This window comes from Ursus maritimus, unplaced genomic scaffold, assembly GCF_017311325.1.
Source record: "Ursus maritimus isolate PB19 unplaced genomic scaffold, ASM1731132v1 scaffold_19, whole genome shotgun sequence".
Lineage (NCBI taxonomy): Eukaryota > Metazoa > Chordata > Mammalia > Carnivora > Ursidae > Ursus > Ursus maritimus.
The window spans coordinates 11,006,011-11,024,363 of NW_024424341.1; the positions used below are offsets into that span (position 1 = coordinate 11,006,011).

The following is an 18,353-nucleotide window of genomic DNA, read 5'->3' on the forward strand; positions in this document are numbered from 1 at the left end:
ATGGACTTTGTTATCAGAAGGCAGGATACCAAGCAGTCATAAGCAATCGATGTCCTAGCTTCGTTCCTCTGCCTGAAGTCCTTTGGTGGACTCCTCATCAGCATTAGGATGAACTCTCAGCCTCTTGGTATAAAATACAAGGGCCTCTGTGACCTGATCCTTTTTACTTGTCAAGCTATGTGACATGCTTTTCAGGCTCCCACAACACGGCACAGCACACCCCATGCAGCTACCAATCTTGGGTCATACATTCCCCTTCTCCTGGAACACCCATCCTCTTTCTCTAGCTAATTCCTATTTACTCTTGAAGCCTCAACTCAGGCCTCACCTGGGCTGGAAGGATTTCTCTGGACCACTCTGTTCCAGGCTATGCTCCCAGAAAGACACACTTCGATCTTTTATGATCACTGAGGAGTTTGGCAGAGAGCAGCCACCCAGTAACTGCTGAGTGAATAAATGAATAAAGAAAGAAAGGAATGAATGAGGGATAGAGAAGAGTAGAAACTCAATTAAGTATTTGTTTAATAAGTGCATTTGGTTTGAAATGGGAAATTTATTGCCTCATATAGATGAAAAATCCAAGGGAGAGCTGAATGGATGGATGGATGGATAGATAGAAAGATAGATGATAGATAGAAAGATAGATAAGGAGAGGAGTGGATAGATGGCTGAAAAGCTGGAAGGAAGAAAGGATACGTGGAAGGATAGTACATGGGTAAGTTGACCAGTAAACGAACCCCTACCCTTCCAGTAGTTTGGAAAGTGGGCCGGACCAATGGCTTTCAAGTGATGGGTGGAGTCTGTGTAGGCCTGTTTTGTAAAAGGTTCAAGTAATGTTTGAGTGGATATAATTCCAACCACTTTCACCAGGCACTTGAGGCTCAGGGGGGGGACAGCTTGAGGGGTACTGGGTCCCTGTGGAATCAGTGGAATGTCTTTAAAACGAAACTGGATCCTTTGTCCCTTTACAGATGAGCTTCCTGGCCAAATGCAGCATGCCTGTCACAGCCGAAGGTGGATAAAGCATCTTATTTTTAAAAGCCCTCAGAGATCTTGAATTTAATGAAAAGCACATTTTGCACCCTCCCAGGAGGAAGGAAAACAAACCACCCTCTGAATTTCTAAGGACCTGGAGCCTCCCTCCGTTTGATTTGGTAAGAAGCAGAGTTTGGGGCCCGCCTCTCAGTAGCCAGTGAGAGAGCACCACCCAGCCTCAGAGCCTCACTGGCAGCCAAGAACTTTCCCTGGGAGTCATCGGGGTGCACTCTGAGCAGCTTCTTCCCACACAAAGCCCTGTTTTGCAGGGTGAATTTCCATTCAGAGGGAGGAGGGAGAAAAACAGAATTGTCTAAAAAAAAAATTTGAAAGCAGTTCCCCGAGTTTGGCCTATCCCCAGTAAGCTGTAGAAAGAGGCCCCAAACTTCCTGATCCCCAGCTGCAAGCCCAGGCCTGTTTCCTGGCCTACTCGAAGTTTACCACCCCCAGGGACAGAGCGGGGCCCTGGGCCAGCTGACGAGGCCCCGTCTCTCCTGCACTGTCTTTGAAAGATGTCGGGCTCTGCTGAAGCCAAAGGAACCTTTTTCAGGCTGAAGTCCATTTTCAGGCTGAATTGCTTTACTTTTTGTCCTTCTTTCTTTTCCTTCTCTCCAGCCTGGCTGCCTTGTCATCTCAAAAGAATCCCGTTCCATTTTGAGATTTCTATGGCCAAAGAGGAGGGTCATTTCCAACAGCTTGCACTCATGCTCTTGCTTTCTTTCCCCCTCGTCCCCCCTCACCCTTCCATCCCCCTCCTCCTCCCCACCCAAACCCTCCCCCACCACCAGAGTGAGGAGCAAAGTCCCTCCAGGCACACGGAATGTGCAGTTGACGCCCAGCGGGCCAGTTGCCTACTTCTTCATAGGTGGGTACACCAAATGACGAAAGAGAAATGGTCCCCACTACGCACAGGCTTGGATTTCCATGCATTCACAGGAAAGACCCCTCTGCTTTAAACAGGACTCGGCAGTGATGAACAGCATGGATTCCGGAGCCACACGGCCAGGCTTCAACTCTGGGCTCTGCCCGGTCCTTGACGGCCAAGCTCAGGCAAGTGACTTAACCTCTTGGTACCTCAATGGCCTCGTCTATAAAATGGGAGCAGTCGTGCCGGTTACCATAAAGCACCCCTGTAAACTCGTCAGCGTGGTGCCTGGCACACAGAGAAGACTCTGTAGCCTCTCTTCTCACTTCTGTTCCACAGAGTTACACCCACCCCTTCTGGCTGGCCCTCTCTTCTCACATCCCCAGGCCTGTCTTTCAGATGTGTCTGTCATCCTGTATTTGCAAACATGTCCATTTGATTTCAAATTAAAATGCTTTCGAATTAAAAACAAAACACACGCGGGGTTGGTGTGGGGGGGGAGGGTGAGTGAGGAAGAAAGGCTGACAGGCATGTTAGTAAACAGCGAAATATTTTTGAGGGCTGGATTCAGATAGCTCAGATGCTACAGGGTCCAAATTGACAGACTTTTGATATGAGGAGACACAGGGATATCAGCAGAGGGCCATTTTTCTGGGGATTAGAAAACCAGGAACACACACCCTCCTCCTTCCTTCCCACCAGCGCTCAAGGCTCCCCTTCCGGGATGACCAGGCCCACTGCCTTCCATTTGCTTCTCTCACAGCCTGATCCTGATTGTTCCCATAATTCATTAACAATTCTCCCAGTTACATATTAAATTATTCATACCAACAGTGTGGAGCGAGCCAAATGAAAACATCCCTGTTAGGGATGTTGGCTCTTCAGCCAGCTCTTGAAGAAAAGGAGAGAAAGAGAGAGAGAGAGAGAGAGCAAACTGACACCCGCACAGCCCAGTGGACGTTAGGAGAGGTCAGAGGGTGAGGCAGGTGGGGGTCCCCAGACAGTCACAGCTCAGCAGCACATGGCTATTCTCCAGAGCCAGAATAGTCTGCCAAGGGGCTCGTCCATCTCCAGAAGCTGTGGGCAAGTCCCACCACGACACGTGAAGACTTTTCTCATCCTCTCCATGGAGAGCCAGGGAAATAGGATTCCTCACAGCTCCAAAGAGCAAAGCCTGAGGAGGGTTCTGGCTGAAGGCAGAAATTTCTCTCTCCTCCTTCTATTTGGAGGTTCTCAGGACTGGGCTGGTCTCAGGTTTCATTGGCCAAAGGCAGTTCCCGGAATGAAGTGAGGGTCCGGACCGACTGTAGAGGAAAGCACCTCAGCTCTTGGGCTCAGGGCCCCCATGCTTCGATGAGACGTCTTTGCCATCTGCCGCCTCAGCACCAGCCTCCAGATTTGGCTCTTCTCCCTCGGGCTGTTCTCCGGGTTCCTGGGACTCTCCCACCACCTTGGTGCTCTTGCTTGCATGGCACCCCATCTCACTTGGGAGCAGAGGGCCCAGGGCTCTGGGCTGTTCTGAGGAGGGTCTGTGCTGTAGCCAAGCCTGCAGTGCCAGACTTAAATAAGCCTTCCTCAGAGCACTGTTCCAAGAGAACTGGTTGGGTTTCTATGGTCACGGGGCGAGGCCAAGTCTAATCCGCATACTTAACCCCGGACCCCCATCTGTGAAGCGGGCAGGGCCCAGAAGGCTGTCCCTCCTGACAACCCACCAGGTCCCCATTCATCTCCCCGGAAGAAGTCCCTTCATTTAACCTTTAACTTCTTTACAGATTTTAACACCCCACCTAGTTACCTGTAAACAGTAGCCCGTGTCTCCACACACAAAGAAAGCCCTGTCACTATGCGACAGAGCTGTGGCCTCTTTCCCTGTCCCAGGGTCACATTCAGTTCCAGGACTCACAGACCCCCTGCTTGGAGACCATCCCCTACCTTAGAATGCCAACTCCACCCAAAGTTGAAGAATAGGGAGTCCTAAGATCGTGGACTCCAGGGGTTACCCAAACATAGAATGAAAAGAATTAGCAAGTATAGCGTGCTACCCTGTGCCAAGCAAAGTTTACATTTATTATCTTCTTTAGTCCCCACAACAGCCCCATGAGGCAGGTTATATTATTTAAACATCATTTAACGGACGGAGCCACTGAGACACAGAGATAGCAAGTAATTTATTTAAGGCAGTTACTAACAGCCAGAGCTGGGATTCGAACCCACATCGTCTGGATTCCAGTCCCTCCATCACTGTGCTAATCATATCTGTTTGAAAGACCTCATCCGGCCATCTTCATACACCATCCTAGAGGTCATTCGTTTGATAAACCTGTCATTGCTCTTTTTTTTTTTTTAAGATTTTATTTATTTATTTTAGAGAGAGCATGAGAGGGGGAGGATCAGAGGAAGAAGCAGATTACCTGCTGAGCAGGGAGCCCGATGCGGGGCTTGATCTGGAGACTCCAGGATCATGACCTGAGCCGAAGGCAGACGCTTAACCAACTTAGCTACCCGGGTGCCCCTGTCATTGCTCTTTTAATCTGGGCCACACAGGTAAAGGTTTTTGAGGCTGTGAGGGAATGATTTTAGATGTAAATGCTTCTTGAATGAAGCCCACATGGTACCGAACTGAAGTTAGCCCCCCAGGGCTCTACATGACTCCTCGTTTATTTTCTGATCATCTGCTTTCCTTTCCCGAAATCTAAAAGGAGCCTGATTCGGGACGCCTGAGTGGCTCAGTCAGTTAAGTGTCCAACTCTTGATTTCAGCTCCGGTCATGATCTCAGGGTCGAGAGATCGAGCCCCTGCCTCGGGCTCCATGCTGAGTGGGGAGTCTGCTTGGGATTCTCTGTTTCCCTCTCCATCTGCCCCCTCCCCACTCACACTCTCTGTCTCTCTCTCTCAAATAAATAAATATATAAAATAAAATAAAATAAAATAAAATAAAATAAAATAAAATAAAATAAAATAAAACAAAATAAAATAAAAGGAGCCTGATAATCCTGACCCAGCTCCTGGGAAGCTGGGAAGAGGATCCAGCCAGTCTGTGAAGCGGCCCTTCAGAGAAGCATCAGAGAAGTATAAAATCTATTCCTTCCCAGGCATGCGCAGAGCAGTCAGAAGTGACAGGAATCCCGGTGTGCTTACAGAGGGCAGGTGCCGGCCAGCCTCAGACAGGCTGCAGAGTCTTCTTGCTGACTCCTGACGATCAAACTGTCCTATGGGGAAGTATTATTAATTCCACTCCAGAGTTGAAATCCCCGAGTCCACAGTGGTCAGGTCAGTTGCCTGAGGTCATGCGACTGCTTAGCGGCCAGCTCTGGACGGTGCCTCCGAAGCGTTTAATACCATTCATCCTCCTGGACCTGGGTATTCAGGGATCTGCTTAAATGTAGTAAAACTCCCCATAAATCACCTTCCTTTGAATGAGCTTCTTGCCAGCTGGGCTGGCAGAGACGATTAGAAGACATGAGGATGTTGTTGACTTATCTCTCCATATAAAAGCCAAAGTACAAAAGTACTTTGGGGGGTGTCAAGGCGGAAGAGGGAGCTTCCATTTGCCTTCCAATTAAAAGGCCCTAATTAAGGCAAATCCTCATTTGGATACTGGGATCCTAGGGCAACAATCCTCTTGTGAAGCCTCCAAATTAATCATGCTTAACCCAGCTCAGCACAGGAGACAGGCCACAGGAGCGCCCGGGAGCCAGGTGTGACCCTCAGATTGTGCTTGCCTTGGTGTAGAGGTGTGGTCCATAGGAACAGAGGAGGGCCTTGTGCTAAATAACTGGATGAGAAGCCTTGCCCTGCCTGTGACCTCCTACGCCCAGGACAGGTTACATAATTTGTGGAGGCCCAGTGCAAAATTAGAATGTGGATCCTTTGTTCAAAAATCATGAAGAATTTCGGGATGGTGGGGCACCTGGGTGGCTCAGTTGGTGAAGCGTCTGCCCGTGGCTCAGGTCATGATCCCAGGGTCCTGGGATCGAGTCCTGCATCCGGCTCCTTGCTCAGCAGGGAGCCTGCTTCTCCCTCTCCCTCTGCTGCTCCCCCTGCTTGTGCTCTCTCTTTCTCTGACAAATAAATAAAAATAAAATCTAAAAAGAATTTCAAGATAGTGACAGAACATTAAATGAAGCCCAGGGCTCCTGAGGCCAGCCCTGCACATACCTACCCCCTTCCTGAACATTCTCAAACATGGACTCACCTCTAAAGAGAACGGGAATGTGCCAGGTCACTAGCTGGCTCTGCCTTGGGGCCATTACCCTAGGAGTAGAATGAGGCCAGAAGAAAGACAAGAAAAGAGAAATGGGGTGTGGATGACCCCAGAGATGGACGGGACCTCAGAAGGATACTTCCAAAGTACTTTCAGCTTCAAACTGCTTCCTCGGCTATTACTACTTACAAAACATAGCACATAAAAAAAATATCAACACAAATGAAAACTCCCGACAGTACCTTATGCCGACATGGTTGCAGGCGACTTGAACTCTCATAGGAGGCTGGGGGAATGCAAAACGGTCCAGCCACTCAGGAAATCAGTTTGGCCGTTTCTTACAAAACTAAACACACACTTATCATAGAATATTTAGTTGTGTTAATCTGCTCAAGCTGCCAGAATGAAAGACCACAAACGGGGTGTCTTAAGCAATAGACATCTTCTCACCATTCTGGAGGCTCTAAGGCCACGATCATGGTGCTGGCAGATTTGGCTTTTGGTGAGAGATCTCTTCCTGGCTTTCAGAGGACCCCACTCTTGCTGCATCCTCAAGCGTGCGGCCTCTTCTCAGTTCTCACAAGCAGAGAATGCCCTGCTGTCCCTTTCTCTTCTCATAAGGACACCAGTTCATTAAAAGTTGGGCCCCATCCTTATGACCCCGTTTAACCTTTATTATTTCCATAAAAGCACTATCTCCAAAGCAGTCACATCGGGGATTGGGGCGTCAAGATATGAATTGAGGGGTGGAGGACACACATTCAGTCCCTAACAGTGCCCGAGGGAAATGAAGACCTGTGTTCACACGAAAACCTGCACGTGGATATTGAGAGCAGTTCTATTAATAATCGAAAACTGGAAACAACCCAAATGTGAATGGATAAAGAAATTGGTACATTCATACAATGGAATACTACTCAGTCATAAACAGAAATACACTATTGCTGCATGTAATAGTTTAATTCAATTTCGAAGACATGATGTGGAGAGAAAGAAGCCAGTCTCAAAACGTTACCTGCTGTTTTGATTTCCTTTATGTGATATTCTCAAAAAGACAAAAATGTAAGGATGGAAAACAGCAATGGTATCACTACAAAGTGATAGTTTGAGGGAGTTTTGAGGGTGGTAGAACTGTTCTCTATTCTCTTTTTAAAAAAATTTTTTATTATTATTTTTTTAAGTAAAAAAGCTCCATGCCCTGCGTGGATGGAGCCCAACGTGCGGCTCGAACCCACAACCCTGAGATGAAGACCTGAGCTGAAGTCAAGAGTCGGACGCCCAACTGACTGAGCCACCCAGGCGCCCTGGAACTGTTGTGTATTCTAATTGTGGTGGGCGTTACCCGAATCTGTCCATGTGCTAAACATCATAGATTCATACACCAACATTTTAAGAAGTCAAATTTAGTGCATGCTAAGTGAGGAAGATTTAAGAAAAAATTGCTTTAAAGATCATTCAAACAAAAAAATAAATAAAAACTGTTTGCCAGGAACCTAGGGGCTTATTTGCCATCTGGCCCTAGTTCTCAAGATCATTTAAATCCTTTTTCTGCTGCTTCTCACTCACTCACTCAAGCAAACAAACAAACAAACACACCTGCCCCTAATTTAGCTCAACAGCTGTTTACCAAGCTACATGCTACAAAGTTCCATTTTGGGCATTCTGCAGTTTCTAGAACCTTAGTGAATGGCACTTAAGGACATGGAGGCAGAGAGGGCTGAATGCAGAGTGTCCCCTTCCGGCTATGACTATAGGTCAGGAGAGTGACCAGCCCAAGGCACCCTGCAGAAAGGGAGCTGGGCATAAGGCCCCCAAGTCATTCTCCTCCCCCATCTGGTCTCTCCCAGGGCTCTCACTGGCCAGACTCGACTTGAAGCCAGTGGGCATAGAAGCTGTTGGTCCTGCCCATCTAGGTCAGCCTCCCAGAACTAAGAGCAGGGTGGAGAACAACGGAGAGTGGATATGGAAAGGCAAACATACAGTCTAGCACAATCCACACGGATCCTGCTCTCTGGGGCATTGAATCTGTTAGGGGAGGCAATATCTTTGCCAGGAATTAAACTATGAGGTAAGCGCTTTAATACAGAGAAAAGGTTATACTGGAAAGAGGGAATAGGGGATGGCTTCCTTGAGCTAGACCTAGAAGGATGAGCAGAATATTAGCCGGCAGAGGAGGGAAAGGACATCATGGCCAAAATGAAGAAATGCAAATCCCTCCCGGGAAGTTCAGTTTAATTCACAGTCACTTATGGAAAGGCAGCTAGCTAATGGTCGTGGTTAGAAGCACCGGTTTCAGCATGAAAGGAACCTGGGATTTAATACTAACCCTACAGTGCACATGCTGTGTGGCCTTCAGCTAGTTGCTTAACATCTCTGACTCTTAGTGTACCATCAATGAGATAGTACATATATTTTTGCCATTGTACCTCATAACATCTGGCAGGGTTTGCAGGTACAATTCATGACCGGAAAGTGACCAGACTTACTCCTGCCAATCATACACACATAGTGACCACCAAAGCCAAATTGCCATTCAGTCCACGGGGCCAGCCTGCCAAGACCAAGAGTCCTTGGTCTCCTTAGCATTCCTGCCTCCTTCCTTCTCTACCCTCCTTTGCCAGGGTCTCGATGCCACCCTGCCCACTGTCCCCGCTACCCCATGTGTGGGTCCTTCCATTTGGATTCTCACCCTCTTCAATGAAAACATCACTCTGGAAGTTACATACGCCCTTTTCTACTAAAAATAGGTTGCATCTCATAACATAACTAGGAAATTATTTTAAAAAACAAAATAAAACAAAATTCTCTCTTTGAAGGAAAGCATGGACAGAACAAGAGGACAAGAGGGATAAAAATGAGAATCCTTTGTCCATCCTGTCCCATATCGAAAACACAGGGTCCGGCACATAGTAGGAGCTTAATAGAAAGTAGTGAAGTGCTCAGAGGCAAATACTCTGCAGTTGGGCAATCCAAACCGAAATCCCAGCCACACCATTGGCTCTCTTCCACCGCGAGGACAAATTACATCACGAGTCTCAGTTTCTTCATCTATAAAATGGGAAACCTAATAGTGCCTACTTGACCAGATTATTGTGAGGGTTCAAATCAATAGTCAATCTGAAATTTTTAGCGCTTAAGCCACCACCAATAATAATACTTCTGATTATTATAGACATTACTTCTACCTGTCAAACACTGTGCTGTCCCTCACAGAGACCCCCAATGGAGAGCCCCCAAGAAAACAGACCTGTTGATAACTGTAGTTTCTGAAACACTATGATTAGTGGAATGAGAAAAACAGCAGGAGAACTCAGAGGGAAAGTCCTTAGGAAAACCTTTAACCTCGTCAGGTGAGGCCTGACGTCAGAATCCCAGACATGGTGATCTAGGACTTTGCCCAGGCATGCTCTGGGGCACAGTGGAGTGAGGGGGAGGGAGCTCTTGCAAGGACGGGGGCAAGAACGATCTGGAAATGACTCAGAGACACTTTAAAGTGAAAGAATGGGAAATGTCCCTGTCAGCATTTCTCTGACCCATTCACCTCCACCAGAGCACCGGTGTGGCATGTGGAAGCTGGGGCCAGGCCCTATCAGTCACACACACACACACACACGCACACTCACACGCACACACGCACACACACCCCGCCCCTTGCCCTTCCAGGCAGTACCAACAGGTGATGCCTCCTCCTTCTTTTCCTCTGCCCTTGAAGGTCACTTGGACCACATTCTACCAGTACGGAGAGGCCAAAGATGAACTCACACAGGTCGGGGGAGGGAGGGTTGGCACAGACTTCCCTTTCACAAAGGGTCTCTAATCTTTCCACTGGTGATGTTATCCTCAAATGTCATGGCACAGAGAAATGGCCAGGAGAAGAAGGCATTTCCCATACACCGTTGCAACACTTGTATACATCACCGGGCCCCTCTGCCTTGGGTGCCCAATACATCAATTTTTTTATATGGTAAATCCTATACTTATCCTGTAGGAGCTCCAGTCCATCGCCCTGCATTTTTGTGCGGGCTTAAAGTGCTCATTTGTTACATTAAATGTGAATTCAATGAGGACAGAGATTTTGGGGTGTCTGCTCTTTGTCGTATCCCTCATTCGTAGAAAAGTGCCTGGCCCAAAGTAGGTGTTCAGTTAACATTTGCTGAGGGAAGAAATAAATGAAATGTAAATGCTTTCAATAGTCCACAATCTTTGTAATCCTGTTTTGGCATGTCTTCATAAAAAAATAATAAACACCGGAAGCCTCGGGAAAGGAAGGTGGCTTAGGGTCCCCACGGCTCTCAAAGAGCCTGATAGTGGGACTCCCCGGGACATCGCTTCATTATCAGCTAACAGGTTCTCAGCCTAGGGCAGTTCCACTCCTCCCCCCACCCCTTCCCAGCCACCCCCCGCCCAAGGACTAAGGGGTGGCTACTGGCAATTAGAGTCAGGGAGTCAGGGGAGGTTAGATGTCCTGCAGTACCAGGAAAGACCCAACCAAAAAAAAAAAAAAAGCCATCGGCAGCCGGCCGAGAAAGATGACCCGGTTTGCCAACTCCTAAGGGACCCGACTGTGTCTCCCAACTCCACGCAGGGCCTGACACAGACTGAGGGTCTAATGGACCTCAGCCAAAGAGACTGGAGGGTACAAGGTAGGAAGGAGGGTGGGGGCAAGAAGAAGAAAGGGTTGGTGGGAGGGGAAAGGCCTCCCTTGGGCTCGAGAGAAGCCCAGTCCCTTGCGTCTTCGGAGGCTCCCAGATTATTTCAGAAAGAAGCCGTGCCAAACTGGGATGTACCGAAAGCTTTCGGCTGGAAAGAAAGATCCCTGAGTGCAGCCAGGAAAATCCCAGGCTGGCTCCCAGGCCTGGAGCCAGGGCCTCGCTGGCCCTCCGCGCCCCCACGAGGAAGCGCGGCGAGTTCGGGTCCCCAGCGCCCATCTGCGGAGGGAGGGTGGCCCGGGAAGGCGGGGACCGGCGCCCGGGGCTCGCGGGCACGCGGACCCGCCGCCCACGTGGGAAGGCCGGCTGCATTTCCGCCCGGGCCGCGCTCGCTCCCACCTCCCGGCCGCGGCCCCCGCGCCGCCTCCGCGCGCCCGCTAGGTGGCGCCTGCGCTCTAGGGCGCGCCTCTCCGGCGCAGGCGAAAGCCACGGCGGAGCCGGGCGGCGCAGCGAACCTGAGCCCCAGGATTCCGGGGACTGGAGGGCAGCGCCGGCAGCCAAGGTAGGATTCCTGAGCCTCGGGCGTTTCCTTCGAGCCTCAGCGGTCGGGGTGGGCAGCGCGGCGGTCGCCGAGCCCCGCGCGCGCTCCGCGCACAGAACCCGAGAAGTCGGAGCGGCCACACGTGTCGTTGCCTAAGGGGACCCGGAGCCCCGCAGTCTCCAAGCTGGGCCTAGGGGCAGAGCAGAACAGCAGGTCGCAGGCACGCAGACGTGCTCCGCTAGCCTGTGCCTCCGGAAAGCTTGCCCGAATTCCCCGAACCGCGGGTCCGAAAAGGAGAGAAAAGAGTTACTGGCACCTAGAGCGCCTACAGCTTTGCAGCCGAGTGCGGATAAGATCCAGAGAGCACCATTCTCAAACTTGGCTGCACGTTGGGATCGCTTGGGGAGCGTTAAAAAATTGCTGGTGCCCCCAGTTCCACACTCCCCCCCCACCCCCAGACTCAAATGTAAGTGGTCTGGGTTGGGGCCTGGGCATTTGGATATTTAAAAGCTTCCCAGGGCATTGCAACTAGCAGCTAAGTTTGAGGACCCTTGATGTGAGGTTGGAGAAAACCCGAGGACGTTTGTTACAGCGCCGAATGCTGATTGTTCTTCTCTCACTCCCCCACCCCCGCCTCTCCTCCTCCTCCTTCCTGCTTTTGAAGCAGGAAATATCTCTGCCTTTGAGCTGTCAAACCCAAGATAAAACACCAACACCTCCCCTCCAATAGGGCTGATTCTGAAAGGGTTAAACTCAGAAGTGGGCAGGGAACAGAAAGACACTGAGAGGGAATGTGAGGGGAGACCCCTGAGCTGCCCTCATCATTTTGGTAAAGGTAGCTGCGGAGGCATGGCAGGCACCCCTGTAAGTCGTAAAAATGGTCCCGTGTATTTAGGTAACAAGCAAAGTGGTTACCAGCATGGGCTTGGAGTCCCCGGGGCCAGATCAAGAATTCATGGAACCACGTCTGGCCTCGGTTTCCCCATCTGCAAAATGGGTATGATGGTATACCCCCCCCCCCTTGGAGCTGTTGTAGGAATTATTAACAATTAAAGGCCCTGTTTGCTGAGGGTAGACCCGTGCCAGGTGCTGTGCTAAATGCTTTCTGTGCGTTGTCAATTTTGACTCCTGTCGCCGCCCACAAGATAGTCCTATAATTACCCCATATGGGTAGAAGAAGCTGGGCCTCAGGAAGGTCAAGGACCATGCTCAGGGTTACATAATTAACAAGAGGCAGATTCCAGGCAATCTGACTCTCGGGCCCATGTGTAGAAGTAATCTGCTGTTTGCCTCATTGAGAGAATGTAGAGAAAACACTTAGCACAGGGCAGCTCATGGTGCATTTTCCATTAACAACAGCTGTCATTGCTGCCAGCAAAGCACTTTCACTGAATTGACTCATTCGTTCATTCACGATATATTCATTACTAAGAGCCTACTATGTGCCAAGCAGTCTCCCAGATGCTAGACATAAAACGGTGAGTAAGACAGAGGTAAACTGGCTCTCAATGAATTCACACTCCAGTGAATGAGACACATGAGAACAAGGACAGTGGATCCTCATTTTTTGCAGATTTTGTAGTGGCAAGTTCTCTTACTTTCTACAATGTATGTGCAACCCTACAATCGACATCCACAGCGCTTTCGTGGTCATGTGAGGACATGGGCAGAGTCACCGAAAATTGGAGCTGCCCAGCACACACGTTCCCAGCTGAGGTCAACACAAGGCGACACTCTGCCTTCTGGTGTTCGCTGTCACGCTGTAAACAGGTGTCCTTTGTGCGGTCTATTTCGTGCCATGCTTTCTGCATATTTTGTGCTTTTGTTGTTGGTGGTGGTGATTTCTCTGTTTAAAATCACCCCAAGCATTGTGTTCAAGTGCTGACTAGTGCTCCTAAGCATAAGAAGGTTGTGATGTACCTTAGAGAGAAAATATATATTAGATAAGCTGTGTTCAGGCATGAGTTGTAATGGTGTTGGCTGTGAGTTCAATATGAATGAATCAACAATGTATATTAAATTGGGTGTCTTGAAACGGAAACACACATAATACAAGGTTAGGTATTGATCTGTTGACGAAAATATGAAACCTAACTTTAGGCTCCCAGAAACCTAACTTTAGGCTTTTCCCCTAAGAGCAATGGTTCAGTATTTGCTAATTCCATATTCATGGCATCTTTCTAGAACATAGCTCCTGCGAATAGTGAGAATCGACTGCCGTTAGACTTCACCACACATGCAATGAAAGAATCGAGGTGCAGAGGCATATGGAAGGGGCCTGCCTTAGTTTGGGTGTCAGAAAGTTCGAAGCGGCCAGGCACAGAGTGGGTGGGATGAGGAAAAAGTGTTTCAGGCAGAGAAAGTAGCATGTGCAAAGTCCCGGAGGTCACCAAGAGCTTGGCAAGGTCAGGAAACTCAAGGAGAGCCAGTGTGCAGGGAGTGTGGTGGGCAAAGAGAGCAGAAGTGCACTAATGGTGGTAATAATAATAATAATAATAATAATAATAATATGCTGAAGACAGAGGCTGGGGCCAGGTGGTACTGTGTTTTGTGGGCAGCTCTCATTTCATCCGATTAGCGCAATAATCCTGGCAGCCTGGGCGGGGAAGTTTCCCCCTCTTGCAGCTGATGAAATTGATGCCCTATGTGGTTAAATAAATACCTTATCCAAAGTTACACAGCTGGAAAGCACCAAAACCAACCTCCAGTAACTCCCTCTTAATCTAATGCCAAACAGACATTTGAGTATTGATCAGTGATCTTAGGACACAGTCCTGGGCTAGAGATTTGGTTTGGTTTGGGGAGTTATCAGTGACTAAGTGGCTGCAGAAGCCATCGAGCACGTCTGAAACTACTTGGGACGGTGCACAGAGTATGGAGAAGAAAAGTCCTCAAAGGGGCACCTGGGTGGCTCAGCCGTGAAGCGTCTGCCTTCAGCTTAGGTCATGATCCCAGGGACCTGTGATTGAGCCCCAATCGGGCTCCCTGCTCGGAGGGAAGCCTGCTTCTCCCTCTCACACTCTCCTTGCTTGTGTTCCCTCTCTCACTGTCTCTCTCTGTCAAATAAATAAATAAAATCTGAAAGAAAGAAGGAAAGAAAGAAAGAGAAAAGAAAAGAAGGAAGGAAAAGTCCTCTTGCCCTTATAAAATATTCCTGGTATGAAACCGTCAATGCCTTAGTGACAGAGTGCCAGTTGCCTGCAGGGGCAGAAGGAGTAGTGAGGGTGGGCACAAAGATGTAGAAAAAGGAAATGCGAAGGTCTGATCCAAACTACCCCTGAAATACTAGCTCTGGCATTGGGTCTCCCCATTCACAGGGCAGCCAGGTCTCAATCTGTCTCTTGTCCTTGCAGGACAATGATCTTAAGCAGGGGTCAGGAAATATTTTTCTGTAAAGGGCCTGATAGGAAATATTTTGAGCTTTGTGGACCATATGCTTTCCGTTGGCATCTACTTACCTCTGTGGTTGTAGAGGAAAAGCAGCCTTAGAAGGTATGGAAATGAGTGTGTTCCAATAAAACTTTATTTAAAACTTTATTTATGGACACTGAAATTTGGATTTCGTATGATTTTAATGGGTGACAAAGTGCTATTCTTCTTTTGATTTTTAAAACATTTCAAAATGTGGGGCGCCTCGTTAGGCGTCTGCTTTGCAGCTCAGGTCAAGATCCCAGGGTCCTGGGATCAAGCCCCGCATAGGGTTCCTTGCTCAGTGGGGAGTCTGCTTCTCCCTCTCCCTCTGCCACTCCCCCTGTTTGTGCTCTCTCTCTCTCTCAAATAAAGAAAATCTTTTTAAAAAAATTTAAAAATGTGAAAACTATTCTTAGCTCACAGTTGCACAAAAACAGGCAGTGAGTGGGTGGGCTGTGGCCTGTGGGCTATCATGAGACCTAAGGGTCATAAGAATACTAAATGTCCATCTAGCAAAATCTTTACCTGACCCATGAATCTCCATCAACTGTTCTCAGCTATTTCTTGAGTTCCCCCAATAAAATGGAACTCACTGGGCACCTCATTCCATTGCTAGCTGTTTGAACTATGCGATAGTTGGGGTTTCCCCAAAACCAGATCATGAGACAAGGCTTTGGGTGTCAGGACTTCACTGGGGAAGTGATCCCAAAGAGCGCAGTGAGAGTGAAGTGGACCTGGGGAAGGGAGGAAAACCAGTGAAGGATGTGTTGGTAAGTGAGTTAGCACCCAGGCAGTGGCTCGGTCTCGCTGGGGAACCCTTGGAGAGATTGTGTGTCCTGTGAAGGGGCAAGGAAACTGGGGTATTTCCCTCCCTCCCTTCGTCAAGGCCTCCCCACTTCTTTTTCTTCTTCTTCTTTTTTTTTTTTTAAAGAGAGAGGGAAAGACAGAGCACAAGCAGGAGGAGAGGCAGAGGGGGAGGGAGAAGCAGAATCCCCGCTGAGCCGGGAGCGGGACATGAGCCTCGATCCCAGGACCTGGAGATCATGACCTGAGCCAAAGGCAGACGCTTAACCCTCTGAGCCACCCGAGCACCCTGGGCCTCCTCACTTCTGCACTCTCTCTGTGGTCCACCTCACCCAGCCAGAAAATGCCTTCAGGTAGGAAGAAGAGGCCGCAGGTGCAACTGGAAACTGTTTGCAGGTGGCCTCTGGTGGGGGCGCTGATGAGCATGGGTGCCCTACAAAGTGTTTCTGATTTGGGTTTTTTCAGTGTGTGCTGCATACCCCCGGGGACCTTGTGAGATGATTTGGTGTGGAAGGAGTCACCGGAGCTAAAGGACACGAAGTCTCAGACTAGGCTAGCAATTCCCTTTGTAAACTGTCTCTTTGATCCTGCCCTGCTGCTGTCTGTCCCTGGTCCAGGAGCTCCAGCCACACTGGCCTTGTACTTCCTGGAACTTGCCAGACTCTCTTCTGACTACAGTCAACAAAAGAGGTCTCAGTGAAGTACTAGACTGGCTTGTCTCCCTTTTTTATGGAAAAGACAGCAGTCCTGAAGTTCAGGGCATGGAACAGGCAAGAGTGGTCAGCTAAAATTTAAGAACACTGTTCTGTTTATTTTTACAGTTTCCACCTATACATGGCAAGTGTTTGTAGCTCCACATTCACGGTAATAATATCAAGGGTTTTCTTTAAAATACATTTACAGGGGCACCCGGGCAGCTTAGTTCGTTAAGCATCTGCCTTCGGCTCTGGTTGTGATCCTGGGGTCCTGGGATCGAGCCCCACATCCTTGGGGCTCCCTGCTCAGCGGGGAGCCTGCTTCTCCCCCTCCCCCTGCTCATGCTGTCTGTCTCTCAAATAAATAAAACCTTTAAAAAATAATAAAATAAAATACATTTCCATAATATGTCTACTTAAAGAAAAATATGAAAAATAACATAGTAGTATGAGAATATGATAAAAACGGTAGTTGCCACTTACTGAGCACTTACTCCGTGCCTGACGTTGTTCGAACCCCCTGACCTGCATCATGTAATTACTCCTCACCACAGTCGCATGGGTTAAGTCCTACTGGAGGTAGGTACTATTATTAACTAAGAAAACAGGCATAAGTTAAGTAACTTGCCCGAAGTTATGGAGCCGGTAAGTGACAGAACTGGAAAGTAAACCCGGATTGTCCTACTCCACAGTTTGTGTTCTTTTTTTTTTTTTTTTTTTTAATTTTATTTATTTGTGAGAGAGAGAGAGCATGCACGCACATGTGAGCATGAGCTGGGGGAGGGGCTGAGGGAAGGGGAGAAGCAGGCTCCCCGCTGAGCAGGGAGCCCCAAGGATGTGGGGCTCGATCCCAGGACCCCGGGATCATGACCAGAGCCATAAAGCAGATGCCTAACCAACTGAGCCACCCAGGCGCCCCACAGTCTGTGTTCTTAATGGCAGGATGACACTGCTTCTCGCAAATTTGACAAGAGAAAAAAAAGAAGAAAGAAAAGTGAAGATGCCCTTTGACTTACTGACGGTAAGGAAGCCGTAAGAGTTTCCTCTTTGTCATCCAGCCGAAATCTGTCTCCCTGAATCGGGCATCCCTTGGGTGTCATACTTTCTTCTGGAGCCTCAGGGAACAATCTGTCCCCTTTTCATCCCTACGGTCCCGCGGGTATTTGATGGCAGGGAAGCTGCTGGCCCTCCCGGATCTTCCGTGTTCTAGATTAAACGCTGCCAGTTCCTTCTGCTTATATTCTAGCGTGTGTTCTCAGCATCCTCCCCCAAGCAAAGGGCCCCTTTCTTCCTCATTCTTGTGTATCCCACGGAACTTATGAAGTTGGTTTTGTTGCTGTACCTTTTTTTTTTCTTTTTAAGAGCCCCTACAGCTCACTCTGGGCTCAGGGTGGATGGCTGTGGTTGGGGTGATTGACGAGGCGAAGAGCAGCTAGATCATGATGTCCAGAGGGAGACTGTCGCTCAGAGAAAGCACCCCAGGGCCAGCATCACGGGGGTGGGGGGTGGGGGGGCTGGACGCTGGTCCCGTTCATTCTTTGCTGGCCCGAGATGAAGCTTCCTTGGTGCCCATGGAGCTAATCAGGCTGAAAGGGACAGACTAACCAAATTCGCAGGAGCCTGGTAGGGAAGCCAGACCACAAATATATTAAATCACAATGGGACAAGCACTGCAAGGCGGCCTGAAAACTTTATGTCAGCCTGTCAGCACATTCTTTCCTCGGTAGGGAAGCCCGCCTGGGAAGCCAAATTCTAGTTAGAAAGTTGGTATTCACGGAACCCAGGCAAGGTGAGCAAGACGAATGATTTTAATAGCCAGGATGGCCTAAGATACTCAGATCCTCTGAGGGATACAAGGGTCCACGGCTGCAGCTCTGCTGACCTAAGCTCCCATCCCTGTGCTCATGGTGGACGTGACTAAAATCAGTGACCAAATCTTTGTCTTCCTGCTGCTCCCTGGACCAACCTTAAGATCCTTATCAGGAGGACGCCTGGGTGGTTCAGTCGGTGAAGCATCTGCCTTTGGCTCGGGTCAGATCCCAGGGTTCTGGGATTGAGTCCTGCACCGGGCTCCGTGCTCAGCAGGGAGTCTGTGTCTCCCTCTGCTCTTCCCCTCTCCTTGTGATCTCTTTCCCTCTCCCTCTCTGTC

At 49.1% G+C, this 18,353-nt stretch overlaps 1 protein-coding gene across 1 annotated transcript in view; it reads left to right on the plus strand.

The window, feature by feature from the left end:
• The first annotated feature begins 11,225 nt into the window (after window positions 1-11,225).
• The window catches only part of CHD9 (chromodomain helicase DNA binding protein 9), a 214,081-nt gene continuing 206,953 nt past the window's right edge, over window positions 11,226-18,353 (plus strand). Inside the window, 1 exon segment of the mRNA XM_040633303.1 lies at window positions 11,226-11,315. The gene's annotated coding sequence lies outside the window, so the exon portion shown is untranslated.